A 17,236-nucleotide genomic window follows, 5' to 3' on the forward strand; every position below is an offset into this window, starting at 1 on the left:
CGGGTATTCTCTCTCCTTTTACTCTACTCAGCATGTCCCTTTCCATATGTTGCATTTTAATTCTTTCCATATTTTGAAACATTGAGGACAATGTTTAGTTTAGGTTTGGGGGTATAGAGTAGATACCATGATAATTTGTCATAATTGAAAACGAACTCCTTCTTATTTTTTGAAAAAATTGAAAAATTCCAAAAAAATTGAAAAATCAAAATTCAAAAAAATTAAAAATGAAAAATCATAAAAAATGGAGCTCATTTACCTTGAAATGTTGACTCTTGTGCAAATATGTATTTTTTTAGGAGTCTTAGTCTAGATATTTAGGCACCCTGATTCTAGCACAATTCACATAGTGATAAGAAATTTGCACGCGCACGATCTACCAATACATGTATGGCCTCGATCTTCAAGGTGTTGATAGGAAGTTACGATTGCCAATCACTTTAGATACTGAACGAAACTTGACTAGCTTGTTCTTTGGTTGGTTGGGATAGAAGGTGGAGGTTACATTAAGAAAGACAACCATCGAATTTAACTGGGTGCATCAAAAAGGGCTACCTCTTGCAAAGTGTCATGTAATCTTTTGTTTCTTTTTTTTGTATCAAAAGTGTTTCCTTATTCAAAAAAAAAAAAAAAAAAAAAAAAAAAAAGAGAAAAAAAGAAAAGAGAAAAAAAATAGAAAAATACAAAAAAATCAAGTATTTATCAATTCCATCATCTCTTGTTCAAAAAATAAAAAGAGTAGTTGTCAAAAATAGTCATGTAATTTGTCATCTTTTGTTGTTTTTTTTTGTAATAAGCAAGGAGGGTGTATGCCATTGATGTACAACGCGAGTAATTGTGAAATACCTCCAACTCATTCACAATTCTCGTAAAGTCCGGACAGCTAGCTAGATTTCGACCTTGGTTCGTAGCCTGAGAAACTATCTCTTGGTGATTAGTAGTCATAACTTCAGATCTTTCTTTACACATGTGTAGATACACTTTACACTCTTATCACATGCCTTTTTTTTGTTATCAGTGCTAGGATTGTGCCTTCGATAGCTAGATTGACATCTCCATTTTGCTGTGAGCTTAAACTGTTTTGCACATGTCACATTTGATGGAATCTGAGCTTATATTTTGACCTAGAACTTTGTAGGTACGTTCTAAGCAAACCTTCACGAGACTTCAACTCGTCCACTAGGGACACTTAGTGGTTTAAAAGGCTTAGTGCATACGCTAAATGCATTCGAGAGACCAACGACAGTGGTATAGTTAGGATTTCCTTAGTTTTGTTTTACTTGAGGACAAGTAAAATTCAGGTTTGGGGGTATTTGATGAGTGCCAAATATTGTATATATCTATCCCTTTTTGTTGGCATTTAACTCATCTTTTATGCATTAATTCTACATTTTATCCCATATTCTGTATTTTCATTGTTTTCAAGAATAAATATTTTTATTAATTAATTTTGCATTTTTAGGTAATAAATAAAGTTCGGATGAGTCGCGGAGCAAAAAGAGCAGAAAAGTAGTGAAAAGCCGGGAGAAATCACGCAAGGAAGCCGCGAAGAATGGTGCGCACAACCTCATTTTCTACACACAAAAACGCCTCCGTTCTCAGCCATCAGATCAGCTCTCAGAAGCATCCGATGGTCGCTCCTTCATAGATCATCAAAATCTGAAGTCTCTGCCAAGCACCACAGCGATGAAATTCCAAGCCTTCAGATTAGATGGTAATTGAATCCAACGGTTGCTCCCTTGCTGTTCATCAAAGTTTGATATCTCGCCTTACACTACAGCACCTAACCTAATCTAGCACCGTTTGTTTCGTTGTATCACTTCATCCGACGGTCGCTCCTCGCTTGCCTCCGCATCACCGTCCGATCTACCTACCAGCTCCACATCTCACGGCTTAGTCTCGCTGAACATCAAAAATCGATGAAGCCGCCACACACTGGAGCACCCGAACCCTACCACCTAACCAAACACCCCCTTCTTCCCAAAACAGTCGAGCCCTTCCTCTCCTCCATCACCTCCCTCTGCAGAACCACCAACTCCACTGCCGCTCCACCGCACCACCTGCTCCGCCACCAACTCTCTGTCACCACGTCCATCAAAGTAACCTAATACCATCAGTTTCCCTTCTCCTTAGCCACCTATTTCTCAATTTCTGCACGTTCTCTATCAGAAACCCTAGCGTGCAAAATTGGTAAATTAGGTCGAAAGTGAGAAGCAATTGAAGACATGGATAGGTAGAGGAGGACAAATAGAGGAATGGGTCGAGTTTAATTTGATGTTGCTACATCAAATTAGGTAAAGAAATCAAACCCTAGTCTACTGTTAATTTGGAAATCTTTTTGGTAGAACCCTAATTGTGTTGTGGACTATAAATAGCCTTGTGGGTGTGATGTAAAGACTATGCTTGGATTAGCCGGCATCCAGGACTTTCATGTCCTGTTAATTTTCAATTTCAGCTCAAACTCATTTCTGTTCATGTGTGTTAGTTTTAATTTCATTTATTTTCATATCCTGTTTAAGTTCCTGTTAATGTGCTTGGTTTCATATCCTGTTAATTTGTTATGTTCTTGTTAATTTCATGTTTTAATTTCCTGTTTAATGTGTTCCTGTTTAATTTAATTTGTCATGTTAGTGCCATGTCTAGCTCAACTGTTGTTTTTAATTCACTGTTAGTTTGATGGAATGCTAGGCTAGTTACCTTTGAAGCATTGAACTGATTGTGCAATGGAAGAAATCAGTGCTCATAGCAAGCTGATTATCTTGCCATTCCTTTTGTATGCTTAGGTTGCACTGATTTGATTGAGTAGTGGGGAGAAACTAGTGCTCACTAGTGACAATGAGCAAGCTAGTTCTCTTCCCACTCTGGAAGAATGCCTAGAGCCATTGACTTGGCTTTGTTTCTTTTTCTTATTCATTTTCCTTAGCTATCTCCACATCCCTGCCCTTGGCCTTAGGCCTTGGTTTGTATTGTCATCTTTCTTTGCTGTCTAGTATTTGCTTTGTTTAGTTCTTGGCTGTTCTTTTGTTTTCTTCATTTGCTTCATTGTCCTTGCTTCTGCTTCCACTGCCATGCAGTACTGCTGCTGCTGCTGCATTCACTGCCTTGTGCTGCTGCTGCAACCCTGTTGCTGCTGCTGCTCCCCTTCCCCTGCTGCTGCTGCTGCTGCAACTGAGCTTGGCTCAGCTAAGAGTCATTACTAAAGCCCACTGTAATAGTTCACTTTCCAAGCAAAGGCCCAGTTCACAGTTACCAAGCCCAGGTTTGAACCTAAAGTTGAAGCCCAATTCAGTCAACTGTGGGCTTAATCCATAAGCCTAAACTCAAAAGCCCAAGACCAAACCAACTGAGTCCAAGGCTCAGTTCATCATTCAAAGGCCCAAAGCCCATTTACACTTCAAAGACCAACTGAGCCCAAGCTCAGTTCATTTTATTGTTATCAAACCCATTAGTACTCTAAGCCCATTAGCAATTTAGAGCCCAAATAGCTAAACACAACAAAACACACCCGATCTCTGTGGATCGACCCGTACTTGCACGAGCTACAACTGACGACCGTGCACTTGCGGTATTACTGTAGGCCCGCGTTTTCACTTCGCTTCATTTTTATACACTCCTCCGGGCCTGCCAGTCAACACGCTAAAAAAAACTTTGGCATCAAGGTGTACAATCTTTTGATTCTTTGAAAAGGGAGTATTTTACTCTGAAAGCAACTCTGATGTTTGGCATTCATGACTTGCCTGCTCAAGGTGTTTTAAGAGGATATACCACTCATGGCTACTGTGCGTGTGTTTGCTGCGTAGATGAAACTCGAAGTACTCATCTAGGTTACGACAGCAATATTGTGTACACTAACTATCGTATATATTCCTTAAGAAAAGGCACCCATTTAGGGATGTATCTCTTTTGGGATTAGAGACACAGGAGCATAAAAGTGCACCGCTGAGACTAACAGGAGCACAGTCGCTTGAGAAGTTGGTCGATGTTCAATACGAACCTGGTAAGTTAGTGGTCCGCAAGACAGGTAAACGAAAGAGATATCTGTCTGATGAATAGGAAAGTGATTCTGAGCTTGTCATAGGTGATTTCTTCAAGAATTGTTTCCTTTGGGAACTTGAGTCATATTGTGCCTTGACTATACGTCATTGTGTCGACGTGATGCACACGGAAAAGAACGTCATGGAACACATTATCTATACTATCTTTGATAAGGATAATAAGGCTATTTTTGAATGGAATAATCGTGACAATTTGAAGGAGAATAAACTACACTGTGGAGAGTAGAAAGAGAAGAAAACAAAGAAAGAAGTAGAGATGGTTTCACAGTTTGTTTTGAGCAAAAAACCGATTTTTGTCAGATTCTTAAAGATCTGAAAGTTCCCACAGGATTTTCGTCGAATATAAGTAACAATGTAAATATGGAGCAACTGAACTTGAGCAGTTTGAAGTCACATGACTACCATGTGATTATGGGGTACTTATTACCCGTTCTGCTTCAACATGCCTTTACAGGAGAGAAAGACTTGCGTACTGCGCTTCAACAAGTCAGTTTGTATTTTAGAATTTTGTGCTCAGAGGTGGTTAGCAGAGAGTATCTGAACCAAGCTAAGTGGATGATTGCAGAGGCCATGTGTGTGCTCGAAAAGTATTTCTCGGCTGGATTTTTTGATATAAGCGTGCACACCATGGTTCGTTTGGATGATGAGGCCTTAGTTTGTGGACCTGTTAGGTATCGATGGATGTACCCATTCGAAAGTTGAATTGCTATTTTACCATTTATCGTTTATTTTTATTTATTTTTGTTGTTTTTGTACTGAAATTTACACGTACATACTGAATTAGGGAAATGAAGGAGTGCAAAAACATCCCAAATAACAGTAGATACATTGAAGGGTCAATTACGAAGTCTACTGAAATGGATGACTGTGTTAGATTTTCCATGGAGCACATGAAAAATGCCGATCAAGGAGGTCACAAAGCAAATTTGGAGCCCTTCTTAAAGGATGAACATGAATTCAACGATGTGGGTTCTGTGCTTGATGAAAAGCCAGTTCAGATGAGCCATATTCAGTGGATGCAGATACGTCGGTGGGTAATTTTTCGGAATAATCTAGAAGGTCTTGATGTTTATTACATGTATTGGTTGGCCGTGTTTTGTTTGTATGTGGACAATGGGTTATTCTATTTAGATTTTAATACTATGTATGCTACACATCGGGATCATTGCGAGAATTGTGAAGCTGATGGGGTTGCAATGGATGAAGTCGAGATGCAAACCAAGTTCCTTAGTTGGCTGTATGAAAAGGTTTGTATTGGCGCTCCTGTTTGTTAGCGTAGTAATGATGCAGTATGCTGATGTGTTGATTTTTTTCGCTTTCATAGCTTATATCAGAAGACAAAATGGATACAGATTTGTGGCGTTATGTTAGAGGTCCAGTGTCTCAGAAAGAGTACAAAAGATACCGTGTGAATGGATTTAGTTTTTGTTCCCAAGCAAACCAGGAAAAGGCTAATACCTAGGATAGTAGTGTCACCGTGGTTGCATAGACCACTTTTAGGAGCTCGAAAAGGGACAAAAGACTTGTTACTAACCTAACCCGGTGGTATGGGGTGATCAGACAAATCCTATAGTTGAACTATGGTACATTTAAAGAAACTAAGAGTTGCTACGACCCAAAATCTGTCTCACACATACAAGTCTATAAAAGGATCAATCTGTCTCCCACAAAAAAAACCCTAAAGTTTTTGTTCCGTCTTTTGATAATAATCAAGGTGAACAGGAACCAATTGATAATGCGGTCTTATATTCCCGAAGAACAGCCTAGATAAATCAATCACCTCACAACAATCTTAATCGTATGGTAGCGAAACAAGATGTTGCGGAATCAAACAATGAGACGAAGATGTTTATGACTACTTTTTATATCTTGCCTATCGGAGATATTAATCTCAAGCCAATCAATATGATTGTACTCGTACGATAGAAGATCCAAAATCAGATCACACAACTACGATAAAAGTAGTATCGGTCTGGCTTCACAATCCCAATAAAGTCTTTAAGTCGTTAACCTGGTTTTAGAAGAAGAAAACCAAAGGTTAAAGGAGAATCGACTCTAGCATGCAAACTAGTATAACACGTGAAGTGTGGGGATTAGTTTTGCACAATACTAGATGTCTCCTTTATATAGTCTTTCAAATCAAGGTTTCGCCTTGGTCACAAAACAAAAAATATCCACCGTTAGATGAAAACCTGATTCAGATTAAAGCTAATATTTCTCAACCGTTAGATCGAAAACTTATCTTGTTATACATAAATGAAATGCACACTTCTAGGTTTGTTAACCGTACCCAAACGTGTACATTTGTTAGTTCAACAATAGTTAACCAAAAGGTTAGCCATATGAGCATTTCATACTAACCATATTCTTCTTCACCATAACTAGTTCAAATGACTTCAAATGAACTAGTTAGAGAGCTGTTCAATTGCAAGGAAATCTTATGTACTACACAAGACACAATTGAAGCAAAGATGATTTGATTCACTTGAATCGGTTCATGAAATTTTATAGCCACGGTTTGCAAACTGCATTCCTTAGTCTTTATAAGTTTAAGTTCAGAAATCATCTTCAGATATATAACCTTCTTAAGTTCGCACAATAGGTTCGCGGACTGGGTTCGCGGACTTTTACTCACACAACAAGTTTGTCAACTCCAGCAGAATTTCTCGGGATGAGAAGTTCGGCAGTTCGCGGACTTGACAACAAGCCATTCTTCCGGTTTCTCTTGATCAACAAAGTTCGCAAAATTTGGTTCAAGGGATAGGACTTATGTACATATGTGTTTCCACAACAATACTTATGTACATCATTGGTTATGTAATCTAAACTCTCATTCCAACCATTAAAACAATCTTAGAGGACGTTAGGTAGTTTTTACACCATTTCTCGTCAAAGCAATTTTCAAAGTGATTGAAACATATCATGACTTACGTCACTAGGTAAAGATAAACATGGTCGAAGCGAAACGCTTACCAACACATATTTAAGATATAGATAGGAGAGGTATACTCGGCTCGAAATACAAAATGTGTATAATCTAAGTCTATATATAGCATACGACTTTTTGTCTCAAGAAGTAGGAGATAGAGTAGATAGACTTTTAAGTGACATATAAGTTCAAGTCTTCACATACCTTTTTGTCGAGAAGTTCCACCGGTTCCTTGAGTAGTTCTTCTTCTTGTATGATGAATCTCCATGAAGTCCTTGAGCTCAACTACACGTTCTATCCTAGTCCGAGACTTAGCTATAGTAGAATAGAAATCAAGACTTATAGTTTTGATCACTAACATTGACAAACATGCTTGAGATAGCAACGCATGCGAGTTCGACCGAGCAATGCTCTAACAGATATATTTCACACCTCAAACCTCAACTGGACGAGAACATCGGGTCTGTATATGGTAATCTTGCAACATGAGTTCAATAATAGGTTGCAGTTTCATCCAATCTGATATATTTCACACCTCAAACCTCATCTGGACGAGAACATCGGGTCTGTATATGGTAATCTTGCAACATGAGTTCAGTAATAGGTTGCCGTTTCATCGAATATGATATATTTCACACCTCAAACCTCACCTGAACGAGAACGTCGGGTCTATATATGGTAATCTTGAAACATGAGTTCAGTAATAGGTTGCAGTTTCATCCAATCTGATATATTTTACACCTCAAATCCTACCTGGACGAGAACGTCGGGTCTGTATATGGTAATCTTGCAACCTGAGTTCAGTAATAGGTTGCAGTTTCATCCAATCTGATATATTTCACACCTCAAACCTCACCTGGACGAGAACTTCGGGTCTGTATATGGTAATCTCGCAACATGACTTCAGTAATTGCAGTTTCATCCAATCTGATATATTTCACATCTCAAATCCAACCTGGATGAGATCATCGGGTCTGTATATAGTAATCTTGCAACATGAGTTAAGTAATAGGTTGCAGTTTCATCCAATCTGATATATTTCACACCTCAAACCTCACCTGGACGAGAACATCGGGTCTGTATATGGTAATCTTGCAACATGAGTTCAGTAATAGGTTGCAGTTTCATCCAATCTGATATATTTCACACCTCAAATCCCACTTGGACGAGAACATCAGGTCTGTATATGGTAATCTTGCAACATGAGTTCAGTAATAGGTTGCAATTTCATCCAATCTGATATATTTCACACCTCAAACCTCACCTGGACGAGAACTTCAGGTTTGTATATGGTAATCTTGCAACATGAGTTCCGTAATAGGTTGCAGTTTCATCCAATCTGATATATTTCACACCCCAAACCTCACCTGGACGAGAACATCGTGTCTGTATATGGTAATCTCGCAACATGAGTTCAGTAATAGGTTGCAGTTCACTACACCAAAACCAGGATTTTGTAACAGTGCAACCTGTCACAGTTTATTTTTCAGTCACAGATACATCTGTCATAAGTCCTGCAACAGTTAACTGTTATTAAATTTTGTATTCATGATAATAATTAGGAATATTAAATTCTTTTATTAGTCACAATAATATTTGTTGAAAATTTCATAGACAATCACAATATAATTCAAAGTGATGATTCCACCCAAATATTTCACCACATCTAAAACAACCCCAAAATTATAACACTTTGAATTTCACTTGTCACTAATTTTCCCACATTTGTAGAAACTAGCAATTATATTTCATTTTTATAAGCCAAAATATATTTTTCTTTTTCTTTTTAATTTTCTTAATATTAGAAAACAGGATCAAGACCAAGTCAACAAGTCATGACTTTATAGAAATTTGACTTTGACATATCTGCTTCTTCCGAAGACGATGAAGATTACCAGACTACTCTTATCGTAATAAGTGCAATAAAAATTCTGAAGATTGTGAAAATTACCAGACTATCCTTATCGGAAATAAGTAAAGTAAATGTTACATAATGTTAAAATGACCATATTACCCTTAATGGAAAAAAGTGCAACAAAATATTACGCAGACTGTGAAAATGATCAGACTACCCTTATCAGAAATAAGTGAAGTAAATATTACAGACTATGAAAATGACCATATTACCCTTAACGGAAAATGTGAAAATGACCAGACTACCCTTATCGGAAATAAGTAAAGTAAATATTACAGATTGTGAAAATAACCATACAACCCTTATAAGAAATAAGTAAAGTAAATATTACAGACTTTGAAAATGACAATTTTACCCTTATTGGAAATAAGTACAATAAATATTATGGAGACTGTGAAAATGACCAGACTACCCTTATCGGAAATAAGTAAAGGAAATATTACACATTTTGAAAACGACCATATTACCCTTACTGTAAAGATGACCAATATTACCCCTACTAGAAATAAGTGCAATAAATATCATGAAAATGACCAAACTACCCTTATCAAAAATAAGTAAAGTAAATATTACATACTATGAAAATGACTATTTTACCCTTACTGGAAATAAGTGTAATGAATATTCTTGAGACTATGAAAATGACCAGACTACCCTTATCAGAAATAAGTAAAGTAAATATTACAGACTGTGAAAAATGGCCATACTACCCTTACTGGAAATAAATGCAATAAATATCATGGAGACTATGAAAATGACCAAACTACCCTTATCTTGAATAAGTAAAGTAAATATTACATACTGAAAATGACCATATTACCCTTACTAGAAATAAGTGCAATAATTATCATGGAGACTATGAAAATTACCAAACTACCCTTATCAAAAATAAGTAAAGTAATACTACACCATTTTGAGCGTTTTGCAACTGCATACCGCTGTTGCAAATCGGGGTCGCAACTGCAGCCAACTGTTGCAAACGGGGGCGACGCGGATTTTCACAACGGAAATGTAGCTGTTGGGAATCTAATTTCGCAACTGTTGTCGTGCAAGGTAAGTCTGCAACAGCTAAAAAGCAGTTGCTAATTTTTTACTTTTAGTTGCTAAATATTGACCAAGTCAACGGAGACTGACCCAAAAAATTTGCAGTAAAAAAATGGCAACAGAACTCAGCTGGCCATGATTGGACCACTATAAGTCTGGAACTTCGTAAGAACGATGAATTTTTAGCAGTTTTCGGGCAAGATTCCATGGAAATATTCTCGGAAACCCTATACACACACGAATTCGTCAACTTCGAGAAAGATACTGGCTCCGAGATCGAAATCTGGCCAGGATCGGACCACTATAAGTCTGGAACTTCGTAAGAACGATGAATCTTTAGCAGTTTCCAGGCAAGATTCCATGGAAATATTCTCGGAAACCCTAAACACACACGAATTCGTCAACTTCGAAAAAGATACTGGCTCCGAGATCGAAACCTGGCCAGGATCGGACTACTATAAGTCTGGAACTTCGTAAGAACGATGAATCTTTAGCAGTTTCCGGGCAAGATTCCATGGGAATATTCTCGGAAACCTTAAACACACATGAATTCGTCAACTTCGAGAAAGATACTGGCTCCGAGATCAAAACCTGGCCAGGATCGGACCACTATAAGTCTGTAACTTCGTAAGAACAATGAATCTTTAGCAGTTTCCAAGCAAGATTCCATGGAAATATTCTCGGAAACCCTAAACACACACGAATTCGTCAACTTCGAGAAAGATACTGACTCCAAGATCGAAACCCGACCAAGATCGTCCCACTATAAGTCTGGAACTTCGTAAGAACGATGAATATTTAGCAGTTTCCGGGAAAGATTCCATGGAAATATTCTCGAAAACCCTAAACAAACATGAATTCGTCAACTTCGAGAAAGATACTGTCTCCGAGATCAAAACCTGGCTAGGAACGGGTCGCTATAAGTCTGGAACTTCGTAAGACTGATGAATCTTTAGCAGTTTTCGGGCAAGATTACATGGTAATATTCTCGAAAACCTTAAAAGAAGTGAAAAATCTTAGCAGAAGCGAAAAATTTTAGTAGAAGTGAAAAAACTTAGCAGAAAAAAAATTAGCATAAGTGAAAAATTTTTTTTAGCAGAAGTGAAAAAGTTTAGCAGGACGAAAAAACCCATACGACGACTATTTCTAAGAGTTTTGAAAAGGCCATGAGAAAAAAATTACTACATCACAACTTCCATTTCAATCTCTAACCGCCCATTTCAACCTTACATCAACCTCTAACCGTCCATTGTTTTTATTTATTTTTTCCTTTTTATCCCTTTCTTTTCTTTCCTTAACCTCCTCCATCACTTTTTTTTCTCTTATCTTATTTTCTTTTCCTTCGAACCGCAGAAAGCTCCTCCTCCTTCATTTGATTCCTCCTTGTTCATCTTCCGAAAAACCATCAATCAAACCACCATCACTCAACATCATCAGAAGATCGAGCAAACATGAGCTTCCTAACTTCATCATCAACATATCGATTTATTCTCCATCAACAAATCGAGTTTCTCAAGATCTGTTAATATCATCCGCAAATCGAGCTTCTTCATCAACAGATCGAGCTTTTTAAGCTCTGTTAGTACCTTCTCGATCTGTTACATGGGTATGTAACCGATTTCTATAAAAAAAATTTGATTCATAATCAGTTGCATTAAATTTAGGGTTTTAATTTTCTTAATCAGTTCCATTAAATTTAGGGTTTTCAATCATTGCATTCAATTCGTTTCATGATTGGCTTGCATTGAATTTTGATGATTGGCTTGGATCAAATTTTTAGGGTTGCATTAAATTTCAATCATTTCAATCAGTTGCATTAATTTCAATCATTGAATTTACTTCAGTAGCATTAAATTTTTTGGTTGTTCGAATTTAATTCAGGTGTAGATGCATTAATTCAACTATGCAAATTATTGAAATTTATATCGAATTGTTTGATTTTTGCAGATTAAGCTTCATAAAGTGAAGAGGGGAGTAGGTGAAGTACAGTTTTTTCTAAAAAGAAGTCTAACTGATGGTATGTATGCACCAGTTGGGACATTGTTTGATTTGTTCAGTGTAATGATAGAGGTTTGATTTGTTGATAGGGTCATTATTCTAACTTTTTTTTTCTTTTTTTTTCATGTTGCAGGTTCTAGTGACTTAGGTAGATTAATTCCAAATGATGAATAAAGATTGGGTTCGTTGGCCAAGGTAAAGCCAAGTCATAATTAACTGTCTCTATAGGGTCATGGCTTGTAGATGCATTTTTCATTTGATGTGTATATATGTCTCATAATGAGATTAGTGTTAGTCTAACCATTGAATTGTTAATGTAGGGGGAAGTTCCATACCAGGATGCAGTGAAGAAGTTTGTAGAGTTAACTTGTGAGAAACTTGTAAATCCTTCTAAGTTTAGTTTTCTTTGGGTAGATTGTAAGAATCTTGCTGCGTCACTTCCTCCGAGTACAGTACATTTTCACTTGCTACAACGAGGTATAAATCCTACTTACACCGAGTGGGTTCTTCACGGGGAGAAGGCTATCACTTTGAATGATGTTCATGAAGAGAGAGCAACAAGTCAACGTACTTTTTATCATATGTGGACAGATGCTAATGTTGATTTTTCCGAACTAGAACAAGGGGTTGCTGAACCTAGGCAGGACGATGGGTCGCAGAACCAGGACGAAGGATTGCCGAACCAGATTGAAGAGGATGACTTCCCATTATACCCTGATTGTAAAACACACACAAAGCTATCTATGACTATTGAATTGTATAGGCACAAGACAATAAATGGTTTATCTCGAAGAGCTAAAATATGCAGATGAATGTCTTAAATGTCACTATTCTAGGTGGAAGGAGGACACATCTAACATGGATGACGATGCTGACATGGTAGACAATCCCAAAAAGAAGATACCAGTGAAGGTGCTTAGATACTTCCCTCTTGTGCCGAGATTAGAGAAATTGTATAAATCAGCAGAGCTAGCTCAGAAGTTGATTTGTCACGCGACACATAAGAGTAAAGATGGGAAGATACGTCATCCAATGGATTCTTTGGCTTGGAAGCACATAGACACAAAGTTCCCTGAGTTTGCTTCAGAATCGCGTAATTTGCATCTTGGGCTTGCTGCTGATGGATTTAATCCGTTTGGCGATCTTTTCCCAACCCATAGTTGTTGGCCGGTGTTGCTTGTGGTATATAATCTCCCCCCTCAGCTATGTATGCAAGATAAAAATATTATTTTAATCTTGTTGATTCCAGGAAAGAAACAACCAGGTAGAGACATCAATATATACTTCCAACCACTGATTGATGATATGATTAAGTTGTGGGATAACGGCGTGGAGGTTTATGATTTGTTTATTAATACAATGTTCAATTTGAAGGTATTATTGATGTGGATGATAAACGATTTTCCTGATTATGGTAACCTATCTAGATGTACGTATATAGGGAAGGCAGCATGCCCTCTTTGTGGTGATAATACTCTTTCAAACTGGTTGTCGTTTAGTCGTAAAACTGTTTACATGAATCATAGGAGATTTCTACCTTATAAGCATTCGATCTAGTAAGAATAAAGCCTGTTTTAATGGAGAGATTGAGAGGAAGGAAAATACACATATTATGTCTGGTGCCATGGCTTTTGAACGTCAGAGCAGTATTGTGAATGATTTTGGGAAGGCGGAGCAGAAAGAGGTGGAGAAAAGGAAAGAAAAATAGGAAAAGAAAAAGAATAAGCAGAAAAAAGGGACAAAGTAGAGCGGCGACAGGTGCAAATGACAGTAATTCTAAGTGTGGGAAGCGGAAAAGGGCAGTTGCTACTGATGCCGGTACGAGTGCTGCTGCTAGTTCTGGTGCACAGGATTTTGACCATCCAATATTCAACAAACGGTCGATATTTTTCGACTTGCCTTACTGGAAGGTAAATTCTAACCTCAAATTATCTTCTTTTGACTCTTAAATTCTTATCTGCATTGTAAATCTCAGTGCTAGCTAAGTTCCTAACCATATATATAATGATGTTGTTTCCCTGTTATGAAACGTACGACTTAATCAAGTAACTTGCATGCTCATACTTTTTATGTTTGTATGTTTTTTCCTTCCTATATAGGAATTGTTACTATGGCATAATATTGCTGTTATGCATACGAAAAAAAAACGTCTGTGAGAGTGTCATTGGTACTATATTGAATATAAAGAACAAAACTAAAGATGGATTAAATTCCCGTAATGATCTGAAAATTATGAGAATCAAAGAAGCATTGCATCCAACAGACAAAAATGGCAAAACGTGGCTTCCACCAGCACCATGTAACTTAAGTGATAAGGGAAAAGATATATTTTATAATAGGACGAGAAATTTGAAGGTTCCATATGGGTATAGTTATAATCTTAGGGGGCATTTCTCGAAAGCTCATGATTACCATGTACTTATGCAGCAAATACTACCTGTAGATTTGAAGGGACTTTTACCTGATGGGCCAAGTACTGCGGTCAATCAGTTATGTTCTTTTTTTAACAAAATATGCCAAAGGACAGTTGATCTCACTAGATTATTATAACTTGAAGAAGAAATTTCTGAGACTTTTTGTATGTTGGAGATGTACTTCCCTCCATTATTTTTTGATGTGATGGTACACTTGACAATTCACCTAGATCGAGAAGTGCGTTTATGTGATCCGTGCAATATCGTTGGATGTATCTATTTGAAAGGTATTACTTGTTTAATTAGTATTAAAAAATTTGTTAATGTAAATGGGAGTTTGGTGCTGATAATTAAAGGTTTGGTCTGTCGCAGGTATATGAAGACATTCAAAGCATACGTAAAAAATTACGCACAACCTGAAGCATGTATAGCAGAGTGTTACCTGGGAATGGAGTGCGTCAGGTATTGTGATGTTCATGCGGACAAAGAAGATGAAGAATAAGTAATTTAGAGCCGTAATGAAGACATTCAACATGATTCCACACCGACAGGGCGTCCTCTTTCTAAAGGTGTTCAAGTGTATATTGGTAGTGATATGATGAAGATCGCTCATAGATATGTGCTTTTTAACACAACAACAATTGACCCATATAGAATGTAAGTATGACGTTATATGTTCATTTCAAATTGTTATTAGTTAATACCCTTATGGGTCTTTTTCATATTAGTTTTTTTTTCTTATTAGAATGCACATGGATGAGTTAAGATCCTCTCATACTGACAGTGAAGACCAACTCCTTTCCATACACTCAGACACATTTGCAGATTGGATACGCAAAAGGTAAGTGCACCACCACTTGGTCATTTGTTATACGTTTGATTCATTTTACCTGAGTAGTACCTCTTTTTTGCATAGAGCTTGCACCCATTACTGTGGTCACTGTGTTCTGCTAACTAAATTATATTTATAGGTTAAAATGAAAATTAGTCAAGGAATATCTGTATCAAGTACAGTAAAATGGTTGGCATATGGTCCTTTAGAAAAATGTGTATCATATAAAAGCTTGCAAATAAATGGGTCAAGGTTTATTAAGAAGGATATTAAAAGAGTCGCACAAAACATTGGCGTTTTAATTGAGTCAAAATCTTTAGTTGCAGCATCATAGATAAACAGTGGTTTCTATGGTGTTTTAGAAAAAATTCTCGTTTGGACTACCCGCATATGTTTCAAATTCCCATATTCAAATGTGACTGGGCTCACACCTATTTTGGTGTCAAACTAGAAAAAGGCTTTACATTAGTCACTTACGTCAGTATAAGAACCAATATCAGAATGATTCATTCATTTTAGCGTCACAAGCCCGACAAGTTTTCTATTCTCGAGAGTCAGTGTGGAACAAATGGATTAATAATTCCTTTTAATTCTCTTTTCAGGTGGAGAATATATATGTATGTAAACATATATTCAGGTGTAGAAATCTGCCGGAGTTTAAGTCGCTTACAATTTTATTTTATCTAAAAATTGCTTTTCAACGGATATAAACGTAGGAAATATATCGTTGCACGAGTTACCTACAATAAGAAACGATATGAATGTCATCAAACAAATAAAATGTTGACAAAAACTAAAATGGGCCCCACAAAAGTATTTTTATATTAATATAAGTGTTGCACAAATTGGAAAAACAAAACATTGCACCATCGAGCGACGGTTATATACGTTGCTCAATATAAATTGTGTAAATGATGATATCTATTGCACACAAATGCGCGACGCCGTTTTTCCAACACTTATTACCGTTACATAAATTATGCATAATATTTATAAACGTCACAATAAGGTTATTTTGGTGTAGTGTATCTTCGACCCATTTCTAAGGACCGCCAATTTATTAAGAATACCCCACCATAATCCCCATCCATAAGTTTTCTTAGATTCTTTAGGAAACTAAGCATCTTCAACGCCACCAAACTTCTCCTAAATAATCTTCCTCCATAAACTACTATTCTCTTCACCGTATCTCCACAACCATTTTGGTTAACAAAGTGTTGTTAGTAGTCTTCAAGTTTATCAACCCTATAACACCTTCACTCTTCAGTACACAAACTATTTTCCAAGACCTTCAATGTAAACTTTTCTTATTGATAGTATCACCAGTTTTTCTAACTTCTTTTTTTTAATGAAACCGAAATCTGAAAGAGAGATAAAAAAAATATAAATAAAAATAGCCGCCAACGTGTTATTGATAAGTACAATCGTTCCGACTTTGGAGATATACCTTCTGTTTCCAAGGAGCAAGCCTTAGTGTCGTTTCCTCGATTACAACATTCCAAACATGTTTGACTCTTGTAGACACCTTATAGGAATCCCAAGATAGGATATATGAATTACTCGCTAACCGAACAACCCGCTAAACCAGCACATTCTTGAATACAATGTTGTTGTACTTCAATACCAATCATGTCACTCTTGGAAAGATTAACTTTCAGCTGTATTTTCTCTTTAAAATTCTCTAACAGTCGTAAAAGTTTACGAAATTTGTTTACTCTCACATCTAATAAAATAATTGTATCGTCTACATATTGAAGATGCGAAATTTCTGTACCTTTTTCCTTAACATAGAACCTTTAAGACAACCTTCAATTTTCGTATTGTTCATGGGCTTATTAAAGACTTCGGCGATTAGTAAGAATAAAAACGGCGAAGTAGGTTTCCTTGTCATAACCCCCGAGAAACCTTCAAAAAACCATTAGCCGCTCCATTAATAAAGACTGAAAACCTAGCTGTGGATATGCAAAATCGAACCCATTTAGTCAATTTCCATCTGAACCCCACAAAACATGACCATAAGCTTTATTTAATTTACAAAAAAATTCATTT

The sequence above is a fragment of the Papaver somniferum genome, unplaced genomic scaffold (genome assembly GCF_003573695.1).
Source record: "Papaver somniferum cultivar HN1 unplaced genomic scaffold, ASM357369v1 unplaced-scaffold_99, whole genome shotgun sequence".
Taxonomy (NCBI): Eukaryota; Viridiplantae; Streptophyta; class Magnoliopsida; order Ranunculales; family Papaveraceae; genus Papaver; species Papaver somniferum.